This window comes from Papaver somniferum, chromosome 10 (assembly GCF_003573695.1).
Source record: "Papaver somniferum cultivar HN1 chromosome 10, ASM357369v1, whole genome shotgun sequence".
Lineage (NCBI taxonomy): Eukaryota > Viridiplantae > Streptophyta > Magnoliopsida > Ranunculales > Papaveraceae > Papaver > Papaver somniferum.
Genome location: NC_039367.1, coordinates 143,261,763 through 143,270,090, shown reverse-complemented (window position 1 = coordinate 143,270,090; position 8,328 = coordinate 143,261,763). Strand labels below are relative to the sequence as shown.

The following is an 8,328-nucleotide window of genomic DNA, read 5'->3' as shown; positions in this document are numbered from 1 at the left end:
CTTCATCCATATCAGCAACATCGTAGGCATAGTCAAAATTCATACCTTCAAAATTCAACTGCCAAGGGTAGAAATTACAATAGCGAGCCGGGGCACACTAGTCCAAAACCTGATTTTTAGGACACTTGGGGCTTGAGGAAAATGACAGATATCAGATGTTGTTATATATTATACGGTTAGGATTTTTCAAAACATCTGTATATGCTAAATAACAGTAGGAATCTGTCATTTTTATCGGTAGCCCCCACTCCCTTAGAGTTCCTCCCAGATCGGACAACAATATAAACCCTTAGATTACATTAATTGTACGCCTCTAATTAGATCCAGAAACTACTTAAAACTGAAAACATACGGGGACGATAAAGTCGCCTGTATTCCTCTCCGTGTTTATTAAACTGAACCATCTCCTTTAACTTCCCCAACTAGATTATTCTGAGATTTAGACGCTTAACTCCATCAATTTCATCACATAAATCCCTTCAATTCTTCAAAACCCCCTAATTTTTGAAGAAACTGTAATTGAATCCAGTTTCAATTTCCAAATCCACATCATAGAGAGAGAGCGAGTGAAGATCTTTTTTTCTTGTTTCTTTTTTCTTTTTTCAATAGTTAAATCTCTCTGTACATCTCCATCTCCTACTACCTTGAAGAAAGAGATACATAGATTCAGCTTGGCATAGTGAAAGCGGTGGCAGATTGATGGCAAAATCGATTGTAGAGAATCATAATCAAAAAGGGGGGGGGAGGAGAGCTAAAGACGCGAAATCAGTAAGATTCTTGGGATTTTGGTAATACCATTTTGATTATTCATTATGCTAGGCTCGATACTCATTTATCAACTAAAGTTTTTCTTGTGATTAAGAGTCATTCTGGTCCTTGTTGATAAAGCGGTTAGGTTTTTTATTGCAATTATACTCGATAGATATTTTTGTTCTTTTGTATTTCCAAACTTGATTTTTAGTAAATGTAGAACAACAACCAACGACATCATCATCATCGTTGGGTCATTCAGTAATACGAATTGTGAATAAACTACAAGATATATTTGCACAATTAGGAAGTTCATCAACGACTGAATTACCACAAGTTGTTGTTGTTGGAAGTCAAAATAGTGGTACATCAACTGTTCTAGAAGCTCATGTTGTTAGAGATTTTCTATGCAGAGGTTCTGATATTTGTACAAGAAGACGATTGGTTTTACAATTGTTGCATACTAAATGTAAATCTGATGCTGGAGCTGATGAAGAGTATGGAGAGTTTTTGTACTTACCTAAAAGAGTTAGGCCCCTTGCTGCGAGATTACAAACTTTTGATTTTCCGCAACCACTTGTAAGTATCCGCTTTTGTTTACTGGTTCTCATTAGTTATTTCCTCAGAACATGGGACCTATCTACTGATTTTATATTTGTATAAGGAAAGTGAATTGTCAAGTGATTCTTGGGATCTATATGGATCTTAGATTTTCAAACCTTGGGTCTGTAAAGAGTTGGAAAATGAGTGACCCGTTGCTGTTATTTTTGTTATTGTTTTGGAGTTCATTAAAACTACTTCACATCAATTAACAACAGCTCATAGCCTCATACCGCTGCTTCATTCTTTATGGCAGAGGTAATGGTAGATCCGATTTAATGCCTATGAAGACTGAGACTTCATGAGGGGAGATTTATCAGTTTTATCACACTAAAACTGCATCTCAGGTGTAAATTTAACAAATATTTTTATGAGAATATATATTCTTTTTTATGCTACTCGTGATGCAGTTCTATTCCTGCTTCATTGCAGGTGAAACCAGAAAGTCCTACTCTTGTTTCCTCTTCTTTTTGTTGGAGGAGAAACTCAAATTTCATTCGTAACCTAGTTTGTTCACAAGTATCAATTATGAATAATCATAAAGAGAGATTCGAGGAATCCTCTGAATCATAAATTCATCTGTGCTTCTAACTTACACATGGGGCTTAATTTGTTAGAATACAGAGATTATAGAGAAGAAATAAAAGCTCCATGATTTTGAGCTACAGGTGAGCAATGTATCTAACCAGGTAATGAGTATTGTTCTGGTAGTATATGCTATGGATTTTCTTTTCGGTCTTATGTTAATATCTACTTTGCTTGTGCAGGATGAAGGGCTTATGGAAGCTCAACAAGGTATAGAAGAAATAACGGGAGAATTGGGTATCTCATTCATAAGACTTACTGACGGTGCTAAGATGGTTTTTGTAAGGATCAAGGTAATATCAGTTGTTGATATCCTACTAGTACTGGGATATAGGCACACAACCTAGGCGTATTTGGTATCTGCAATTTGGATATTGAAATTGCACAGTTACAAGCCAAAGTGCCATGAACATTTTATCCGTGTAGGTTGTTTACTGCTGCTAACAACTATATGCACACTAACTAGGTGTATTACTACTTGCTTACTTGGGTCTTATTGGTTTACAGGACGACCCCACCAATCTCGCTATTCCCAGAAGTGCAATATTCAAAGTCTATTTACAAGCCTGTTACTATGTTCTTGCTTGGTGATAGGATATCATGTTCAAGGTAATAAAATCTTAATTAGCTATAAATTAAGTTTGTCCTGGAAACCGATTAAGTGTTACAGTGGTTGAGAAATCTCTTAAGCCATGCCTTCAAGAAGATACTTTTTTTCTTTGCTCTCTTCTTGTCATTTATTAACGTGCATTGGAGACGTTTCTTCTTCTTTTGTTGGGTTTATGTTTTGTGCATAGTGGTAGCTGCCTTTAATATGTTGGCAGTAACGAAGAGTTTAAAATTTTCATGACCTGAATTTTTTACCTGCCTGACAGGGATATAGGAGTGCTGAACATCAAACATAAGTCTACGAAGCACAATCCACTTTATCATATTTATATATTTTATGAATCCATGTATGCTAATCTATGCAGTGGCTTACAACAACCGATCTTGTCTTTTCGGAAGGACGATATCTTTTACCGGAAGATGTAGATGTTACGATCAATCCTTCAAAAGGTTTATATCTTACTGAAAGTATATCGTCTGATGAACAAAAGGAGCTCCGGCACCTGGCAGTTAATTATGTTTTGATTTTTTTTTCTTCTTTGTTGTTTTGAACCAGAAGTAGCTTCTGTTGTTGAATTTGAGATGTTTGGTTTCTCAAAGTTGTAATTTTTCTTTTGAAGCATCGATTGTTACTGAATTCAAGTTAACTTAAATAAAATGGTTTGAATTTGTTTATAAAATTCTATATCTTGGCTTGCTTATTAATATTCTGAAAATAGTACTAACAAAAAGAAAAAAAAAAACTTAGCTGAATCATACCCGTCAAAATCTTATTAGGGTGAAGCTGAATTTAGCTGAATCTTAAAACTGATATTTCGACAAATGGATGGGGCCAGTTGTTATTTTAGGACAAACAAAAACCAATGTAAAGTTTTGAAAAAAAAAGAGTCTCCCCTTTAAGAAATAGTACACCAAAAATATGACAGACTATAGGACGCACGATATTTATCCTATAAGACTGTTTTTGACAGATTCTACCCGTCCTAAATTCCGCATTTTGGACTAGTGGCACTCTCACGAGCTTGACTGTCAGCAGTAGGACGTCATCCATGCGGATCGGGCACCCATCCATAAGCCCAAGGACCAACAATCTCGATAACGGTGGCATGCCACTCATAGTCATGATCACGCTTTATCCGCTCACGAACAGGAAAAATCTTCCTGTGGGAGTCCCTTCGTTACCAGGAACATACTTCAGCTTTGAATCACTTACTTCACCCAAGAGCCGAATCTCACCACGAGGAGAAGCAATGGTTCGAAGGCCAACGCTCCATGGTTTACTGTTCCTACCATTAACATAATCCCCGAAGGAATTATTGAAATTCTCAGGAGTATACCAGTCTCTCTCAGCAGGATCAGGAGTGTAGCAGGTCATCATCGTTTCTCCTTTGCGCCGAAGATAGCACTCCTTAAGCGCACGAAGATAGTTTCCAGTCAGCTGCACCACCGAGCGGCAATGGGTGTGAGGGGTGGAGCCCTCACGATGAGCCAAGACGTCATAGTAGACAGAGTCTCTCGACTTGTATAAAGGCAATTTGAGGCCAGCTTCGAAGTCTCCCACCGTAGTTAACAGGTGAAACTCATCTTATTGATAATTCGAAATCATATCATAAGTGAGATCATCATCGGGAGCGTAAAACCTAACATCAAAAGCTCCGAGTTCATGTTTCTCCTTGAACGCTGCAAGATCTAAGTGCTTGAAAGTAACCTTCTTTTTACCAACTGTGACGCTTCGTATAAGTGGGGCAGTGTCCGAATCGTCAGCAGGATCCGACGAAGGTCTCTTCGGGGGACTCATATTTGAAGCTTTCCTTTTGGTAGGATGATTCTTTGATAGATCAGCCTTCGGTGAGGGACCCTTAGTATATTTTCCTCTCACATGAACGGTAGAAGGTGGAGCTGTAGGTTTCTGCAGGGGCATCGCTAGGTGGAGCAATAAAACGAAGAGGTTGGACGTTCAGCGGCTCAGTACGATGAGGCGAAGGGGTCCGCGTATTTGCTGGCACAACACGTTGATAAGAAGCATGGCGATTAACGTCAAACCTAGAACCCTGAGGACCCTTTGTCTGATCCCCTTTCTTGACAAATGAAGCTCTTGGACCAACAGTAGATGAGGTCCTCTGAGCACGAGGGTCTAACTGCGAAGGCCTAGACGAAGCACCCTTCGGCGGATATATATCAGGACTTCTATGTAGGGGAGACCTATGAGGGATCGGTGGCGGTGTTTGATAGGGAGCCCGCTGACGATCAACCATATCTACGACGAAACATAAAAACAAGATAAAGATACAAGCAGAGAAGCAAATGAAGATCATAAAACGTGAAATTTATCAAAACTTCTACCGCCAAAGATATCAACTGAAAACCCTAAATTCATCAAACGAAAAACCCTAACTTAATTGGCAACCTCGTGGACAAGCTTAAATCTTCGAGCACGAATCCGTAAGTTTTGTGATAAAGAACAGGGGCAAGTATATATTCTTTGTATATTTGTTCTTCATCACAAAACTAAGAACACAGTAGCAGAAGATGAACAAACATCGAGATCGAAGAAAAAATAATCTCATACCTGTATCAAAAGCCTTATGAGCTGAAGCGTGCGATGGGAAGACAATGAAAAACAACAACCGTCAAACTTCGAAGAATCCTAGGAAGATCTTACTCACAATATCACCAGCAGAAGTTAATGGCTAGAAAACAAGAAGAGAAAAATGAGAAGGTTCAGAGATGAAAGAATTATGAACTAACAAGAGAATGAAGGAATGAAATTTATTTCAAATTTTTAGCATTCTCTCTCCTATTTATAACATTAAAGGAGATAGAAAACGTCCCTTAATGCAAGAAGAAGTTATTACCAGGAGTGGGAAACGTGCCCATAATCCAAGGAGAAGTTATTACCAGGAGTGGGAAACGTGCCCTAAAATCTAGGGGAAGTTATTATAGAGAGATGAAGAATATGTGAGGACGATCTTCCTCTAACTTCAACTGACGCCTTAGTCAGAAGAAAAGGGGCAAATTGTATGCACATAATTCATCACTCGCCACGTGTCTGGAGAAACACACGTGGAGGATACACAGCCTGGATCATCGAGATATGATGCCACGCGTGAATACCCAAGCAACATGTTTCATCAGTATAAGATCATCACCTGATGGATCTGAGGGCTGAGAATCGAGGAGCATTGAAGGAAAGGGTTACTGCGAAGCACTGAAGAACACCCAAGGGTTCACTTTATTCCATCTCGAGAGGGATCTAAGATCAACGTCAAGGGTTGGTCCAACTGACGCAGATGTGACAGGGGTGGCAGGCAATTAGCTGGCGCGTGCAGACGACCCAACCACCCGCATTAAACACCCTAGATTAGCATACGTGTCAACCAACCTGTGGAGGGAGAAGAGGCGACTCATCGTCACCAAGTATAAACCGCTGGGGGCATCGGTTCAGAACGAGGATACCAGCGGGATCTGCACAAAGAACAAGAAGATAAGATTACAACGGCCTCTGACGGTGGACCCCTTGTACCACTACTATAAATACCCCTCTCCACCAAGGGAGAAGGGGTCGACCAATTGAGAGAAAAACTAGAAAAGATTTTAAGAAAGAGAAATAAGAAGAGTAAGTATGGTTTTTATTCCCCATGGCATCTTTATTCACCTAAAAGTCATTCGACTATCTTTGTAATCTCTCCATATATAGTGAAACCCTCAACCCCGTGGATGTAGGCCTTAGTGCTGAACCACGTAAATCTCATTTACATTTCAGCACTTACTTTCTGTTATCATTATTATGTCTTGTGATATATTCTTCGGAACTGAGTAGAATAGTTGAATCGATCCCTCACGACTAGACAAGGACGAGTCCGAAGACTCTGAGTCGATGAGTCAATGTGATTTGTGCCGTTTTATATTTATATTATTCTATGTATTATTTTATCGGCTCAAGCGAATATTGTTTGTGAACACGTGGATGCCTTCGTAATTTATGTGTTCACAAGGGGGAACATCTGGGATCAAGTATGCCGGCCAGACTCACTTTGAGATTGAGTCTCAGGTGGGGCTCACTCTCAGATATGGTCTGGTCATATACTTGAGGATCGAATAAAAGATAAAGGGGTCCCAATTACGTGTCTATCAATATGGTGCTTTGTGCATGTCACAGATGAAATGTGTCAATATATAGGTGATTCTGCAACCTCACCGGTAAAATGTGTCTGCCAAGTGTCACCACACCAGTAACATTCTTTACATATAACATACGTCTCGTACCTTTCTTCAAGCCTTGGATCGGGAACACCTTAGAAGTATATGTCAGACTTAGTAAGCTGCGCAAAGACCCATAAGGACTTGAGGGACATTTTCGAAGCGATGGGGAAACACAGCATGAAAGTAAACCCGGAAAAATGTACATTCGGCGTTACATTAGGCAAGTTCCTCGGATATTTAGTAACGAAGAGGGGCATCGAAGTCGATCCATCCAAGATACAAGCTATCATGGAGATGCCATCTCCGAAGAACCTGAAAGAAGTTCAAAAGCTTAACGGATCCCTAGAAGTTTTTGGCAGGTTCATCGCCAGGTCATCGTACAAATGCAAGCATTTCTTCAACATCCTCAAAAAGGGAAGCAAGTTTGAATGGACCACATAATGCGAAGAAGATTTCCAGAAGATCAAAGAATATCTCGCAACAATTCCAATCCTACAAAACCCCGATCCCGATGAGGTCTTGGCCCTTTACATAGAAGCTACATAGGACGCGGTCAGCACAGTGTTGGTCAAAACTAACACGAAGATAGAGCAGCCAATCTACTATGTCAGCAAGACACTCAATACGGTAGAAAGAAATTATACGCAGATCGAGCATCTCATCTTTGCGCTAGTATGGGCCACCAAAAGTTGAGGACTTATTTTTTGACTCACTATATTCGTGTTCCGTGCAAAGCACCGTTGGAAGTTGTACTCAAGAGCGCTGGGAAAATGGGAAGGATATCCAAGTGGAACACTCACCTGGACCAGTTCAACATTATCCATGAAACCCAACACTCCCAAAACTCACAAGTCCTGGCATATTTCCTTGCAGATCTACCCCTGAATAACGACGAGGAAGTAAGTGGCTTACCAGAAGCAGACGAAGGAAAAGACCCAATCGACATCCTTGAACCCTCAAGCCAAAGGCGATGGGAGGTCTTCGTAGACGGATCAAGGAATATAGAAGGAGCAGGCATCGGAATCGTGATCACTACCCCCACCGGGGAGAGGATTGTGCGTGCGTTGAGGTTGGAATTTAAGGAGCACACCAACAACATCGTAGAATACGAAGATATAGTACATGCTCTGCGTTTAATAATAGAAATGGAAATAACTGATGTGCGACGGACAAGTGATTTGCAACTAGTCATACAACATACAAGGATAGAGTACAATGTCTACGATGACACCCTCTCCGCATAATGGCTTTGGTCCAAACCTTAGCCTCACAGATACCAAGCATCAAATTACGACACCTATGCAGAAAAGATCTCAGGTACCCCGACGCCTTGGCATACATATCATCGATGCTGAAAGATTAGAGTGTTAAAGCCATAAAAATATCAAGGGTGTACGAAACTTCGATCACCCCACAACAGTCCTTTGATACAAATCGTGAAGACGATGTATGAGAGGACATTGGTGACGATGATGTGGGGGAAGACATTGCTGAGGACTTCATCGAAGACGACATCATGACAAGGGCAAACAAAGACGAGGACTTCAACAATGAAGAAAACTGGAGATCCGAGATTCACCG

The 8,328-nt window shown here is 40.3% G+C and overlaps 1 long non-coding RNA gene across 5 annotated transcripts; it reads left to right on the top strand.

The window, feature by feature from the left end:
- Window positions 1-334: 334 nt before the first annotated feature.
- On the top strand, window positions 335-3,224 carry LOC113317393. 5 transcript variants are annotated; one of them, XR_003343496.1, is made up of 7 exons: window positions 335-768; window positions 1,164-1,329; window positions 1,607-1,697; window positions 1,783-2,018; window positions 2,118-2,228; window positions 2,443-2,544; window positions 2,811-3,224. It is a non-coding gene; the product is annotated as an uncharacterized LOC113317393 (long non-coding RNA). The 5 variants fall into 5 exon arrangements; XR_003343492.1 differs by having other exon boundaries at window positions 1,607-2,018; XR_003343493.1 differs by having other exon boundaries at window positions 1,607-2,018; window positions 2,118-2,357.
- The last annotated feature ends 5,104 nt before the right edge of the window (window positions 3,225-8,328 follow it).